The sequence below is a fragment of the Squalius cephalus genome (genome assembly GCF_949319135.1).
Source record: "Squalius cephalus genome assembly, chromosome: 9".
NCBI lineage: Eukaryota > Metazoa > Chordata > Actinopteri > Cypriniformes > Leuciscidae > Squalius > Squalius cephalus.
Window position 1 is genome coordinate 11,824,060 of NC_137130.1, and position 17,662 is coordinate 11,841,721.

General features: G+C 35.4%; 1 protein-coding gene and 1 long non-coding RNA gene across 8 annotated transcripts in view; one reads left to right on the forward strand and one right to left on the reverse strand.

The window, feature by feature from the left end:
- The window catches only part of lrp1bb (low density lipoprotein receptor-related protein 1Bb), a 327,007-nt gene that overhangs the window by 244,015 nt on the left and 65,330 nt on the right, over positions 1-17,662 (reverse strand). The window lies entirely within an intron of this gene.
- LOC307165047 lies at positions 11,491-16,009 on the forward strand. Of its 3 annotated transcripts, none has more exons than XR_013822392.1 (5): positions 11,491-11,891; positions 12,127-12,158; positions 12,321-12,567; positions 12,977-13,142; positions 15,704-16,009. It is a non-coding gene; the product is annotated as an uncharacterized lncRNA (long non-coding RNA). The 3 variants fall into 3 exon arrangements; XR_013822393.1 differs by lacking the exon at positions 15,704-16,009 and adding an exon at positions 15,052-15,101; XR_013822394.1 differs by lacking the exon at positions 15,704-16,009 and adding an exon at positions 13,915-14,813 and having other exon boundaries at positions 12,977-13,282.

The following is a 17,662-nucleotide window of genomic DNA, read 5'->3' on the forward strand; positions in this document are numbered from 1 at the left end:
TAGGACATTTATTTGTCAGATTTTACTCGTGATTTTTTTCACTTCCACTTTTTTCCACCCCCAAGCTGTGTAATGCTCATGAGAGGTATCTAAACATGTTAGCTCTCTTAGAAACAGATATACCCCCAAACTCACTCAAATCCATTTAACATTAAAAATCCTTTTTACAGTCTCTTTCATGCTATGGAAAGAGAAATTTCCCTTAGCTATGTTTCTAATGAGTTTATTCAATTAGCTAATGACGACCAGCCTATCTACTAGTATTAGTACATAAAGTGCATCTGCATTGTCTAGACATAACATTTCATGTCCTAGGATTTGAATGAATGAGTTGGTTTCTCTGCTATCTGACATATCTTTCAAAGTCAAGATAAATCTGGGCAGCTTCTAAGTGCTTGGATAAGTTGGAAAAATTAGTCACAAGAAAAACCCAGAATAGCCATACATATTCTGTTCCAAAACTAAAATCCAGTAGATAGTAAGCTGCCTGTAGTGGCATTATAGTGCACTCGTGATGAAAAAGATGTTTCAAAAGGTATGCTTTTAATTGTTTTCTCTTAAAACAAATCTCTTAAAATGCACTGAAATAAATAAATATCCAAAACTAGGGAAGAGGCGAGAGAATTGTTCTATCAAAAACAAACATAATTCATTCAATAATAAAAACACTTGATAAGCCACTGTTAGATACCTGAAAAACTTCAAGCACTGTTTACACTTTGTTTTATTGCTTGTAAGTGGTTTCTTTGTTCTTGGTTTTGAAACTGTTTACTGCAAATTATTCTAAATTATTCTATGTTAAAAAAGGCCAAAAAAGGTTTTGTATCCTCAAAGTCTGTGCATGTAATTGTCTGTAAAACAACCACAAAACATCACCTGTGAGCCCCTCCATGCTTGGTCATCACCTTTTCAATGTAGTTCATAAACCATTCTGGTCCATCGAGACATTTAAACAATTCCTCCACGTCCACTACAGCTGTCCTTTCAGACAAACACACCCCATGATGCTCTAGTCACATGATTCAGTACTCTAGGCTCAACTGTGCAGCTGCTATTTCATTTATTTATTTTATGGTATTTATTTCATGTGTACTGATGGTGCGTGAATTGAACATGCACAAACCAATCATAAAGAAAAAATCCAGTTCAATTTTGAAGCATTTTAAAAAATAAAAAAAAACCTTCAAAGGCTAGAGAGAAAACCGATAAAAACAAAACAGCAAAAGAAGCACAAGCTCATGTATTTACAGATGAGATCAAAGCAGATAGAAAGAACTTCTGATTTGTATGAAGTATATGAGTACATGACACATAACATGTCTATGAGCTTTTGAATCTTCATACAAATGAATAAAGGAAGGTATCTATTTTAGGTGACCGGCCACTTTTTTAAAGTAACCGTATTCACAGTTTTTAATTACCTTCACATCTTCACTTTTTCAATTTAAAAATGGTCCTGTTGTGTGAAAAAAAAAAGAAGTCCATTCTGCATTTTTATGTACATTTGTTCTGGATTTGAAAATTCTAAATTAAAAGGTCATGTGTGATCTTAATGATCTTAAGATCTCTTAATATTTGTACCTTATTTAGTTTCAATTCCATGTGACCAGATCTCTAATATATATTTCAGTGGTCACTATTGAAACTTGCTATTTATAAATAAAAAAAAGTGATCATTTCAGTTTTGAGTATTTTAACCATGGTAAATGTAGATATGGAACAATCGCATTCAGTCAAACAATTTCACAGCTGAATTATAACAATTTGCTCTCCTCAAACTAATACTTGATGATGACTAGGGCTGTCACTTTACGTTCGAAAATCGATTGCACAATCGATTGGACCAACCAACGCAAGTTTCGAAAACGAAACTAGGGAATCGATTTTAACGGTCTTTTATCGGAGCGCGTCCAGCTCGTCACGATATGCCCGCAGCGAACGCGCGTCACACAGCAACTGCAGGCTCTGACAAACACGCATAACAGTAACAGCAAATTATAGCCTACTTCTGCATAATGCGTCTCTTTTTACTACAAAACTGTGAATTCTGCTGGTATGCAGACAGTCTCATGCATTCAGATACAAATTCGGGCTACGCGTCTACAATTGCTTACGTAGGCGAAATTTGTTTGACATTTCTAATCGTAAACACAGCCATGTTGAAGACTGAGGTAATGTTTTTCATTTATGCTATGGTAGTCCACTTTGCTTATTGTTTTTCGAGAATGTTGCACTCCTGTTTGTCATTGTGCACGAAACTTCACGCCAATAAATCAGAAATATTGCAGACTTGTGCGCGTCTCAAGCGCCCTCTTTACGTTCATCCTAATGCCTGTTCGTTGTCCGTGGATTTGCCCATATTTTGCGTTTAAAATGGAAACGTCTTTAGACATGGAAAATCGATTTTACAATCGATTCAATGAACACTTATGTCTCAAAAATCGAACAGGATTTTTTCACAAAAGTGACAGCCCTAATGATGACATGTGAAACTATCCAGTGACAATTTGACAACTGAGCGCGGGCATTTCACTCACGTTGAATGCTTCAACATCACATTTGCAGTAGTCTCAGCCTTAAACGCCACGGCCAAGGACCACTGGCTGAACGTCTTATGCATATAGCACACTTAACTGGAAACACTTCACTATTTTCGAAGTCGACAACTGATTGGTTGAATTCTACAGGATTTGGGAAACGTTTGTGTTGCGTTCTTTAACGATCCGCCTGGAAACAAAGTCATCGTGATGCCAAACCCCCTTGTGGAAGAAGAAAGCCGTCGTGTTTACAACGGGGACAATGATTGCTTACCAGGATCAACTAAACGTATGTGAAGTTCGAGGCTCCATTGTTGCAGTAAACTTTCACGACGTTCTTGAATGAACAATGTATTAGACGCACGCGCGACACCGGTCTTTTATCGTAGGGACATCGACTTTTCATTTTCACTCCGCTGAACATGACACAGAACAAAACTAACTGTGATTGGTTGTGTTACATGTTAGTCAAGTGTCCTCTTGACAGTTCCTTGGCCAATGAAGGTATGGCTACGCGAGACTACATTTGCATAGGCCGTACTATTTGAATTCATGATTGGTTGACTGCCAAAATAAAATCTTAAACAGAACGATAATATAACGTTATTAACCGGTTAATGGTAATTTCAAATAAACAATGTTTAAACTTGATTTCGTTTTCATTTAATTTCCTGTTAAAATTTCGTTCGTTTACGGCAGGGGTGCCCAATCCTGCTCCTGCTGATCGACTGTCCTGCACAGTTCATCTCCAACCCTAATCAAACACACCTGAAGCAACCAATTAAGGTCTTCAGGATCACTTGAAAATTAAAGGCAGGTGTGTTTGATTAGGGTTGGAGATGAACTGTGCAGGACAGTCGATCGGCAGGAGCAGGATTGGGCACCTCTGGTTTACGTTTACGTCCCTTGAACCGGTTCAGAAACCTGGTTTCTGAGGAATTTCCCCCCAAAACAGGGACATCCAGTCACCCCAATCAAGCTTGTCAAAGCCAATTCTATGTATCTAGCATCAGTTCTTCATTCAAGTGAGCCAAATACCAGGTTGGATTTATCATCCCCAGCACACGACCACGGGCAGAAACATGCTTTAGTAATCTCACACCAAGCGTCTCAGCTGCTATGGCACTTTGTCAGTGCCGCGAGGCCAGCGAGATTTACTGTGGAGTGAATCTGGGCTCCTAGTGGCCAAAGCTGTCCCATTTTCCCCGGCCTGACTGCACTGACCTCATATGATGAATGTGCTCTTCAGGGCAAAGAAGAACAAAGCTCGCCGTTATTGATGCTCTCAATTAATAATCTCAGACCTGCTGCTGGATTCATGCGTAGAGTGTCCACCCGCCTGCTCCGAGATATAGTATGGACCATACAGATAAGACACAGTGAACAATTAGAAGCCTAATTAAAACGATAACTGACAGTGCTTCTGACAAGCTATGTTGAAATATCATGTGTAAGAAATGTTTAGAGGTACACCGTGTGAGTATTACTGATTAATGTGCAAGGAGTAATTCACTTGTGAGGCTCATTGCCATGTTGAGACATTGAGTCTGTCTCCTGCATGTCAAAAGCCTGCTAAAAAAAGAAACCAAACACATGACTGCCTACCTACATTCAAGGTGGCCATATAGTTACAGAAGGACTGAGGAAATTCATAGCTTTCTACATGGAGTTTTGTCAAGCATTTCTAATTGTCTCAACTGTGTCGCTAAAGTAGAGGTTGTTTCTTTAAAGGTGAAGTGTATGCTTGGGAAAAAAGAACCTGTTATGAATAAGATCTTTTTTATATATATATATATATATATATATATATATATATATATATATATATATATATATATATATATATATATATATATATATATATAAAATAAATTAATAAATATATCAAACGATAATGAATACTCACACAATACTAAAATACTTTAGTTTCTTTCACTATTATTCATGCTACTAAATGTTAACCCCAAAACAGAGCAGTGTAATAATGAATTCTATGAAATTGTACTGAAAACAATGCAGTCATTTCCAAACATTTGGCTCTGATTAGTTGATTATTTTGAGTGAATCAAACACATACAGCTTAAAACTTACTTTGAGACTTAAATCAGTGTAGTTACTGACCTGTTGTTCATATGACTAAATATTAAATGTATACATATAATAAATATTTATAAATATTAACCTTATAAAGCCTACTGTATCATATTTGATGCACACATTTCTAAAGCCTCTAAATTATCAACATGATCAAAACTTTTTAGCAAATAAAAGGTATTTTCAAATAATTCCAGAATTGTCCACATTCAGGCAATGGTACATGTCTACCAATTTTTATAGTAAGAATAATTTTTACTTTATATTGTTAGTAATATTTCAAGAACACTTAATGGACTGAAGCATCTTGGGTTTACTTGATTATCCATACGTAATTGTTTAGATGTATCAAATAAAATACATCAGTCTTCTGAAGAACGTTTATTTGAACATCTCTCAACCATCATTGTATTGCATTGCATTATGTTTTGCCCCCACAACAAAAACTACATATCTTTGATCATGAAAATAAGCATTTAAATATCATCTTACTAAAACATATTATTGGGAGATATAAAGAGAAATCTAAAATATATATGCATTTTACGAAAGTAGTCTCATCCTGTTATGAAGTTTTAATTGATTACAAGCTATCAGATTTTCATCTTGTATTTTTGCTCAATTTGGGCCTCCAACATTGAGGTGTTGTTGTTTTTTCTCTTCAAGTATGACCTTAGTATTCTTCTATATCCAGTGGTTAAAGTGGGATTTGGCAGTTGGGGGAACCCTCAAACTTTGTGTAGGTGCAACAGGGAAAAATGACTCACCGTATCATATTGAAGGACAACATATTGAGTATTGTGGTATAGCAATACTTTTTGGGACAAGAGTGTCACTGTGGCACCAAGTATCACAATACCCATTTACTTGATATTTTAATGGTTTTATTTTGGTCCACCTACATCTACACTGATATGATGACGATACTATGTTTAAATTGCTGAACACCACAATATGGAACACAGCCTTGTTTTTCACAAAACATAAAAAGATTGTGGGGTTTTGGGGCATGCTCCCCTGAGAAAATTTGGATTTATTGGACCTACATATGTGCAATTTAGAAAAAAATGGATAAGAAAAAGCTTTAAAACCATGTCAGTGGGCATTAGATTATTTGTCAATCCCTGCTCTCTCCTCATCTCCATCCTTCTTTTTCTCTCAGTCTCCTTATCCTGCCCTATTTCTTCTCCTCCTAAAGCTGAACTTTGACTGATAGTCTTTTAATTTCCATCTGTGTCAGTGAAGAAAGTAAACATAGGCTCAACTGATATTTATATGTTTTATGAATCATTTTCTGAGACAAGTTAATTTACTCAAGGCTACCAGGGAAGCTGTAGCCCAAGTCAGTATTACCAATAGAAACCTTCTACAAGCTTTGGAATTTGAATTTGACGACTGTTTTTAAATGTTAAAAGTAATTTTAAATAATACAAACTATAGGCTACTATATACTATATACTACATACAGCAGTTGGTGGAATTGCCAGACGTTCCCTTAGGCACCATGCACTGTGGAAACGCGTCAAAGCATTCTCAGGTATAAATATGCAGCATTAACACAAGTGACGTAGGTGATTTTGAATGAATATTTCCTGTCAATATACAATGGTTATGTTAAAACTATCCTGCTATTGCTATCTTTGTAAGACTGCCGACCCTATAGAACAGTGGAAAGGGAAAACAAATGTCCAGCGAATATTGAACCTAAAACTAACTTTACCGCACTCAAACCCCGTGAGTGCATTTCACGCATTTGTAATCGCTGGCATTCAGCGGGGAGGGGAGGAAGGACTTTGTCTGCATGCGTGAACCAGCGTAGATGCACTCAAATCAGACAGGAGAACCGTGACTGAGAACATAACGTCGGGAAGCGTGTTTGTGAAGGCGTTTGTGATATTACATTTTGATTTGATGCAGAAGGATTCCTTCAGAGGGAGCACCAGGCTGGCTGCAACTTGACGGTGCATGCGACATTTTTTTAACAATAGCCTATCAGCGCGCTATCATTGATATTAATTAATATATTTATTTATTTATTTATTTATCTGAGGTGCCAGAACGCAGTTCCGGACCGTTCCGGCCCACTTTAACCCCTGTCTCATACTATATAAGCCATAAAAGCCTGGTGTATCAAATATGATACATTTTCAAATATGATAAACTTCTCTTTTCTTTTCTTCTCTTATTATTTTTATTTTTACTGTTCTGTTTAAAGGTGACATATGATGCCCCTTTTCACAAGATGTAATATAAATCTATGGTGTCCCCAGAATGTGTCTGTGAAATTTCTGATCAAATTACCCCCCCAGATAATTTATTATAGGTTGCAAAACCCCTGTTTTTGTGTGTGCCCCTTTAAATGCAGATGAGCTGCTGCTCCCCGCCCTTATTCAGACGCGAGCTTCGGATATGAGCAATAACAAAACACGCAAATCTCATCCAAAATCTCAGAAATAACCAGTAGTGAAGTGCAGGCTTACAGAGAGACCCAGGAATAGATTGCAACTTTTATACTGCACCAGGACGTTTTTGAATGGTTAGTGGATACATTTATGTAGTTGTTGTGGAGTTACATTGATTCATCTCATCGACTTGAATGTACCGTCATGTTTAACTTTTACACAAGTTGACAGTTCCCTGAGGTCCCTGACATTTTTGGGTCAAATAGTGTCCTGTGTTCGTCTGTGCAGCCAACGACAGAACAGTTTGGATGCTTTGCTCAAACTTTTGCCATTGCGTTAGAACTGGTTACACTGTTGTCGCTTGCGAAAACCAAATGGCGATGCCATGGGTGGAAACGTGCAGATTAAGGGGCGGTAATATTATAATAAGATCCCCTTCCTACGTCAGAAGGGGAGCGAAATCTTATCAGCTTAATTTTTTTATATGCTTAAAGTTACTGGGTTGTCACTTTTCACGTTTTCTGGGTTGGTACAGTAGATGCACCAGGGACCTACATACAGCACTTAAACGCGGAAAAAGTCAGATTTTCATGATAAGTCCCCTTTAAAAAAAAAAAATGTTTTTTACAATTATTTCATGTCAAGCTTTGCAGTGTTAATGAATGAAAACTGTTTCCCTATCATCAAAGAGGAATCAAAAATAATTGTTACATTATTTGATTCCCAATAGTTATTTCAAAAAAAAAAAAAGCTTCTTAGCGAATGGATTACACTTTAAACTAATGGGAACTTCATTTAAAAAAAAAAAAAAGTTGTTTGCCTTAATGTGACTGCATAATGTAAAACTGACTAGAAAGGACAGAGAGAAAATATGACCCGAATGTGACACCAATTTTGGTCACCCATGCGTAAATGGGTGTAGATGTTGATTTTGAACCAACATCTGATTTTATCAAACATAATGTGTTGCTCATGCAAGCTATGATTGTTGTTTTCTAAACTCTGGTAAAAAACTCCAGCATCACACCTCTTTAGCTCTGTTATGCAGGTCAGGTATTGCTTTCACATTCACTCTGAATGTAGACTAATGGAAGAAGAGAGAAAAAAACATTGAACCCCTTAGAAGAGAAACACGCCTCACGGCGCCAAAAGGCTTTCGGCGTTCTCCCAGGGCGAGTTTGAGAGATGCAGGTTTATGCCCTTTTTCTTACAATGGAAGTAGTGCATTATTTTGCTGCATAAAAAAAAAAAAGCCCCATCAACTCCAAATTATACACAAAATTGCAAGCATACGCTTTAAGGACATGAGGTGCTGGAAAAGTCCGCTGTAGAATTTGTGACAAGTATTGGGTAAAGGGCCACTTCTGTGATAGATATGACTCAGCAGACAGTTTTGTGGAGCATAAGCAAGGAGTTTTTTGTAGGCGGAGGTTTGAAGGCGAAAGCTGAAGCTGAAATGGAGCATTAAGAAAATGACACAGTCCATTTCAGCTCCCAAATCCTCCTACGGTTGTCTCGCTGAGACATGATTAATGGGCGTAATCAAGTGATGTCCCTCCGTCTGCCTGTGCCCTTCATGGCCTTAGCTAATTACAATGTGCACAACAAACAAGCCCAAATCACAACTGATGCTTTATGAAGTGGGGGCACTCATTCATGAGCTCTGTTGTGCGTTGAGCGTATGTCATGCTAAAGCCATCAAGGAATGGGCAAGACATTAAGTGAATTTCCAAAGATTGTCAATGCAACATACTGTATAGAAAAGTGGAGCTTTGATATAACCTTGAATTACACTAAAATGCTCTTTTCTCGAAGCAAAAATGCATGGTATATCACTGGCTGTCAAGTACCGTTTGGAGTTAGCAATAAGCAAATCTTTTCGGCCAATACAAAAGTTTGGGGTCATTAAGATTTGTGTGTTTGAAAGTAGTCTCTTATGCTCAACAAAGCAGCATTTATTTGAATCAAAACACTGTAAAAAAGTTTTTCAGTTTTTCTAATAATATATTTTTTAATGTAATTTAATCCTGTGATGGCAAAGCAGAATTTTTCTATGATACTTTAGAAAATATGCTGATTTGGTGCTTAATATTTTTGTGGAAACAGTGATTGTTTCCTGGTTTATGGTTTAAATGTTGCTTGGTTTATTAAAAAACATATATTAAGTTGGGATTTGAACCTGGGTCCTCTATGCTAAACAAAAACTATACCACGACTCTATACCATTTTACACGTATGTACAGAATGACTAAGTAGTTCATTAAAAGTGTTTTTTTCATGTCTTCTCATCTAGAGGATATGAAGTGTGCCAACTTGTCACTGGTGCCGAATCCAGCCACTGATGATAGAAGAAAAACAAATAAGCTACCAAAAATGTACATTTTTACTGCATGACTTACTGTGAGGGCAGTAAAAGACCTGTGTGTTCTAATGCTAAATTCCTGCCTTGTCCACTAAATGCATTTTTGGACACATAAATGATGTCATTCAAGTTCACCTTGCTTTAATTTAAATATTTTAACAAAAGCATCAAATTAGCAGAAATAAAATGCTAGGTTTCAATAACTTTTAAGAACAGAGGCTTTTGTCATAAATGTCTGGTGTTCAGAAGAGCACTTAAACATTTCTGGTGGACTATACTTTAACATAGTCTGAAAAATTACACAAAGGTATTCGGCTGCTCGATTATTATCATTTTCATCTAAATCTCAGATCTGGTCAAAATAATATGCATACATTAGAAGAGTCCTACTCGAAATGTTGTGTCAAATTAGAGTCATTTACCAAGATGAGCTGCCAATACTGACTTGAAGGAAATATTGACTTTACAGTATCTCATATTATTGATCCCATTTCAGATTTCTCAGCACACAACTTTTCTTTAATGCATCCATAGGCCTCGCATTGCTTTTCTGTGTCTGAAGATAAAGACTGTATTAATCAATTTACCAAACTTCTAGGGAAATTTCCCAGAAACTTTTGAAATATTAATCTCTGCCCATGACGCATTTGGCTGGTCACTCTTCCCGCCTTAGAAATATCACTGATGTTCACTCATACATTTAAACTCCACATCGCTCCCTCATACTTCTTCCAGGCAACTAATTACCGAGTTCAGTGATGGAAGGGCACATATTTAAACTGCAGTCCATTAATCAAACCTCAGTTGAAATATTAATAATACATGTTAATTTAGCAATTACAACCCTTAATTGCAAGGGCCCCCAATGAAAGCCCAGTGATTCGCAACTGATTCGATAGCCAGTGTAAGACATGTAATATTCTGCTAAGTAGGATATCAGTACAAATGTTAAAAATACTCTGGAGATTCCGATTAGATTGAAATGGTATTTATCTTAAAGATTAAAGTCTTTGAGACTTGTTTCAAATCCGTGGTGATTCAATAGTATAACTTAAGTTGGTTAAACCACACCATAATCACAGTAATAACTACTTGCTTTACCTATTGCCAGTATCAGTTAGGAGTGGGTGTTATGACTAAATTCATACATACCAGTATGACTAACTTTATACCATGGTAACAGGGAATATAGTTATAGTATATAATCATAATTATTAGGGGTGTAAATCAGACAGTTTATCACAATATGATGATATTGATTCTATCAGCCAGCGATACGCTATTTGCCGACACCTCGAAAAATTCTGTGGTACGATTTGATTCAGGGCTATATCGATTAATTTATCGATATTTAGATATTATGTGCCAAGTTTACACAACCAGTTAAAAAAAATTCTCACAAATGCAACCAAAATATATAACATGAACATTTATTAAACTCTTTGAAAATTGCACACCCTCTACCAATTGGGACATTTACAACAGAAGAGTTAATTTGCAAAAACAGATAACTTTTAACAGATACTTAAGTAATCATAACTCAAAAAATACAGATAGGTTACAAATTTAAAGTTCATTGAAAGTGTTTTTTCATATATTAAAAGTTTGTTTTTTAGCAAAAGCAGATAACTCCACATTTCCTCTTTCAGAGTTAAACAAAACCAAGTAATTGCTATGATATATAATAAAATACTTGTTAATCTTTGTAACGTTAATTTCCTCAGCTGACATAGACGCCTGAAAAACTTTCTTCTTGTGATTGCACGCAAAACAGAAAGCTTTCCCCTTGCCACTGTAACGTGCTGCTTTAGCAAGGCTCCGTGAAAAAGTTTCAGCTTTTATTCCACGAAGAAGATATCACGGGTTCATCAAGTTCATTGAAATTATCCATCCTCGATCACTTTGTCAACTTTGACGAAACACCCCTCAGCAAGCGCGTCTTTTCGAAGTGACTAGTAGTCTTGCCATCTGACCTGAATACACTGTAAAACTTTACTGTAAATTTACAGCGAATTTCCTACAGAATTGTACTGTATTTCCATAATACAGTATTAGGCTGTATATTTTACAGAACAGCTGTAAATATACAGCACATTTCTGTTTTCAACCCGATAAATTCGTAATACAGTATCATACTGTAAAAGCACTGCATTGTGGGATTGATTTCTTTCGCGCTCAATTCAGTTCAAATGTGACGCGAGCCGACATGTAGCTACTACAGGCAAACTTGATTTGTCAGCGGGATTCAACTGAACAGAATAATCATTCCTGTTAACAAGATAAACAGTGTCTGCGAATCTGTGAGCAATTTTTAAGCTTTTGTGAGCTTCGGTTCGTGTTTGAAACATTAGTTGTCTGTGACGCAGCAGAAAATGGGCGACATTAATGTTACATGAAGACGGATGGAAGAATTTGTCATCTGAATAACCTGCGCCTGTGACGATTAGTGGGATTTAGAGTTTGAGAAGATGGAAAATTGTTCAACTGAGTGATACGGTAAGCCAATATATTTTGTTTTTTTGCGTTCGCATTTCTACATTGTTTTCACAAATGCTTATTTGGTTTGATTTTGCGATCGCGGTTTTCTACCGCGGCCGCGCAAACAATTCACTCTGTTCCACCTGTTTACCAAGTAACTTAACGTTAACTTCGATATTTCACATAATAGGCAACATATAACGTTACCATGTTATTTGCATGACCTGCTTTTGATATATATTTTTCGTTTCAGGCTTTGTAATCTGATGACGGTCCAGTGCTAATGTAAGTGCTTTTAAGTAGTGTTACAGTTATAGTCTATGTGGTAAAAAAAAAAAAAATGCTATCAAATGCTGTCAGTTCTGTGATCGTGCTTTTGAATCATTGTCAGAATTTTCAATTTTGCTAGCATAAAAAAATCCATGTTAATGCTGTTTTCAAATGTAGTATTCCTGATTGCCATGCCATATGTTCCTACAAATTGCCTAACAATTCAAAGAGAAGTTAGACGGTGTTATCCTTCAAGCAGATAAGTAGATGATATTCAACAAATCTCATTAATCTGTAATATATGTTTTATGTTTTGGTTCTGTTGATCATGGTTGTGCTGTCCTTTTTAAAAATTGTTTCAGGAATTTGCAACGCTGATGTCCAGCAATCTACATTTGCCAGAGAGTCCACGCCTTATTTCCTGGTATGTAAACATTAAAGGTTTAAGTTTAAACCTAAAATGAAAAGCCATCATTTACTCACTCCACTGCAAAATATGTTTTTCTTAATTAGTGTTTTTTTCTTGTTTCCAGTCCAGATATCTAAAATTCTTACATGAAGAAGCATTTCATTGACAAGTAAAAAGTGTCTTGTTTTCTGAAAGAATAAGTAAAAATTTTGTGAGTTTATGCTTAAAACAAGCAAAATAATATGGCAGTGCGTTTTAGTGTTCTTCTAACCCTAATCAATTTTAATTTTTAGGTGAAAATTTTAATTTATAGAACTATGAATAGATAGACAACTACATCGAACCACAGTGGAACCCACAATAGTTATTTTAATTATTAATATTATTTATTAATTCATTTTATTTTATTTTTTTTCAATTACAGGTCAATCTCTAAGCAACCAGTGCTGGACATTACGTTTGGAAGGTCAAGGTGTGTGTGGAAAGGATCACAGCCTAGCTTCATCGCTGGCCTGGCAGCGCTGTTTGCCTCCTCCTATAACTTCAGCTTGCAGTACCAGGAAGAGGCAGCACCTTGAGTTTGTTCAGAGGTTAGTCATTAGCATATTTGCCATTCATATAACTATTAGACTGAATTGTGACTTGTCTTGACAGTATTTATTAAGCTGACTGACTACTGGTATGAACAATATGGCCCTGGTTTCCATACTGGGCTTAGCTTAAAGGGTTAGTTCACCCAAAAATGAAAATTATGTCATTAATGACTCACCCTCATGTCACTCCAAACCCGTAAGACCTCCGTTTCTCTTCTGAAGACATCTTAAGATATTTTAAATTTATTCCGAGAGGATTTCTGTCCCTCCATTGTAAGTGAATATATACATTTTGGTCCAAAATGAACAAAAACTACGACTTTATTCAACATTGTATTCTCTTCCGGTCTGTTTTCCATCCGCGTTCACGAGTCCACATTGACGCTGCTGACGTGTTATCTGGTGCGTCAATATGGACTCGTGAACGCGGATGGAAAACAGACCGGAAGAGAATACAATGTTGAATAAAGTCGTAGTTTTTGTTCATTTTGGACCAAAATGTATATTCGATGCTTCAAAACATTCTAAATAACCCACTGATGTCACATGGACTACTTTGATGATGTCTTTATTACCTTTATGGACGTGAACAGTGACACGTCCATTGACTTACAATGGAGGGACAGAAAGCTCTCGGAATAAATCTAAAATATCTTAAGATGTCTTCAGAAGAGTTCAGAGGTCTTACGGGTTTGGAGTGACATGAGGGTGAGTCATTAATGACATCATTTTCATTTTTGGGTGAACTAACCCTTTAAGACAGGTCTAGGCCTCAATAAAATTAGGGTATTTAAGCAGCTTTTATAAAAATGTCTAATAAAAAAAAACATTACTGGTGTGCATCTTGAGACAAAACAGTGGCAGTCACATATTTAAGATATGTCAGTGCAAGTTGTTTTCAGTTGAAGGATTAGTGAAAATTCTATCATTAATTACACACCCTCATGTTGTTCCAAACCTGTAAGACCTTTGTTAATCTTCAGAACACAAATGAAGATATTTTTGATGAAATCTGAGAGGTTTCTGAACCAGCCATAGACAGAAATGTCTTTGCAACTTTCAAGGCCCAGAAAGGTAGTAAAAACATTGTTTAAATAATCCATGCAACTACAGTGGTGCAACCTGTTTTGTGCACAAAAAAAAATACAAAAAAATAACGACATTATTCAACAATCTCTACTCTTTCACGTCATTCTCCTACGCTGTTGACGTAGTGTAAACAGTGTCAAGTCACCTTCATTTATATAGCGCTTTTAACAATATAGATTGTTTCAAAGCAGCTTTACAGTGATAATAGGAAATTACAGTAACATAGATTGTTTTGGCTTTACAGCAGCTCTAGAATATAGTTATTAGATCGACTATTTTTGACTGTCAAAATGCAGGCGGACACAGCTTCCGTGAGTTGTTCAAAATCTTTATTTTTGGTAAACTCTGTGTACACAAACAATGTTCTCAATGCTGGAGTTCATGTGTAGAGCCCCTGGTGATACTTCGAGCACAGTTTCATGTTGTGTCGAGCCTCCTTAGTGTTTTAAAAAATAGCGATTTTTAATGCTATCATAGTCCAAGCACTCCCATTCAAAAGGCAATTAGACCGAAAACGAAAATACGGTCAAACTTAAGTGGCGTTTCCATCCTAATTATGCTTTTAAATGAAAGTTTGCCTCTGGTAGATTAACAAAAAGACCCTAGGTTGCATTTTGGCGAGAGTTACCCTTTAATACACTCCGGCCTACTCATCCTCACAAAACAGTGTAGGAGAATGACATGTAAGAGAAGAGGTTATTTTGGGGTTATTTTGCACACAAAAAGTATTCTCGTCACTTCATAATATTAAGGTTGAACCACTGTAGTTATATGTTCTATTTACCAATGTTTTTACCACCTTTCTGGGCTTTGAGAGTTGCAATGACATTGATGTCAATGGAGGGACAGAAACCTCCCAGATTTCATCAAAAATATCTTAATTTGTGTTCCGAAGACGAACGAAAGTCTTAAGGGTGAGCAATAATGACAGAATTTTCATTTTTGGGTGCAAACATGCATTTTAGTCTGGTAAATGTCATGTTTAACATTATCATGTAGTCATGTATGCAATAAACATTGCAAGGCTTGCAATTAAAGTTAAATTATTTCTGTCACAAAGGTTTGGGCTGGATTCTGGCAATGTGTGCTCTATATAAACAGAGTCTATGGCTGCCTTTCCACTGATACTCTGATGGGACCTGATGAGGGGATGATATTAAAAGTTGTAGAATAAAACTTTAAATCTGGCAACCCCACTTCCAAAAGTTTAGTTAGTTGACAGTGCACATGTAAACAGACACATTGAGTTGATGTATTTTAACCAGGGCAGAAAAAATATCAGTTATTGATCACAACATCCAACATTGCATTTTTTTTTATGTTGTTCAGTTTTATCCAAACAGATTAGTCGTTAAAACCGATATCTGTTTTTTATTTACACATCTTTTGTGCTGTCTCTCTCTGTCAAAATATATAAACTCAGTCCATAATATTTCATTGTTTTTTTTCCTTTCTTTTCTGCCTTTTAGACGATTTCCTGACATCAATCCTGAACGTGGATCAAAAACAAAGAAAGGACAAGTAACTTCAAACAAAACTGGCCAAGTTGTGCAAAAAAAGAACACTGTAAGCCTACAGGTGTCCTCACTTCTGCGAAAACTTGAAGACTTTGAATGGGATTTCGTTTGCACTTGTATGGACTTCAAAACAGAAACAGCAATTCACTGCCATTATAAAGCTTGGAAGAGCCAGGACATTTTTTAATATATCTCCGATTGTATTCGTCTGAAAGAAGAATGTCATATAGACCTAGGATGACTTGAGGGTGAGTAAATTTGAGCTAATTTAATTTTTTGGGTGAACTATCCCTTTAATTAAGTGCTAAGTGTTATCTGTTTGTTGTTAAGTGTTAAAATTGCATTTTATGTTTAAAAAAAATTCAGCCAACATGTTCACAGAAGGCAATTTTCTGATCTTTGCTTTTAACCAAAATAAATGTTTTAAAACCCAGAAAATGTTGTTTTCTTTTTCCTAGTGTGACTACTATACAATTTATTGCTGTAGACAAGTTTAATATTGTAAAAATATGTGGTATATTCTGTATTTGGTAATTACAGTGGAGTACTGTAAATGCTGTTTACTGTACTAGTGCTGTAAAAATACAGTATGTGGCTGGCAACCCAGCTGCCAGTATTTTACTGTAAATTTACAGTACAATGTTTTACAGTACAATACTGTAAATGCTGTCTACAGTACTAGTTCTGTAAAAATACAGTATGTGGCTGGAAACCCAGCTGCCAGTATTTTACTGTAAATTTACAGTACAACGTTTTACAGTACAATACTGTAAATGCTGTTTACAGTACTAGTTCTGTAAAAATACAGTATGTGGCTGGCAACCCAGCTGCCAGTATTTTACTGTAAATTTACAGTGAAAAGTTTTACAGTGTACTGTGCGCAATATATTTACTGTAATTCACTGTATTGTTGCCAAATTCAGTTTACACATCACTGCTGTCCTGATGGTTATACTACAACACTTATTTTGGGAAAAATGTATTTTAAATTGTATATACAATGTACATTTATATTTTTTATGAAAAATATTCAATAACTTCACTGTAATTCACTGTATTGTTGCCAAATTCAGTTTACACATCACTGCTGTCCTGATGGTTATACTACAACACTTATTTAAAAAAAAAAAAGTTTTTAATTGTATTGTGAATGTTTCTTTTTGATGATTTTTATTATGAAAAATATTCAATAACTTCACTGTAATTCATTGTATTGTTGCCAAATTCAGTTCACACATCACTGATGCTCTGATGGTTATACTACAACACTTATTTTGGGAAAAATATATTTTAAGTTGTATATACAATTGTAAATTTATGATTTTTTATGATTTTTATGAAAAATATTCAATATCTTTACTGTAATTCACTGTATTGTTGCCAAATTCAGTTCACACATCACTGTTGTCCTGATGGTTATACTACAACACTTATTTTGAAGAAAAAAATGTTTCTTTTTGATGATTTTTATTATGAAAAATATTCAATAACTTCACTGTAATTCACTGTATTGTTGCCAAATTCAGTTTACACATCACTGATGCCCTGATGGTTATACTACAACACTTATTTTGGGGGAAAATATATTTTAAATTGTATATACAATTGTAAATGTATAATTTTGATGATTTTTATGAAAAATATTCATAATATAATATAATATAACTTCACTGTAATTCAAAACTTCACTGTATATAATTAAAAACATTTTTTCCCTAAATAAGTGTTGTATAACCATCAGGACAGCAGTGATGTTTGAACTGAATTTGGCAACAATACAGTGAATTACAGTGAAGTTATTGAATATTTTTCATAAAAATTATAAATTTACATTGTATATACAATTAAAAAAAAAAAAATTCCCAAAATAAGTGTTGTAGTATAACCATCAGGGCATCAGTGATGTGTAAA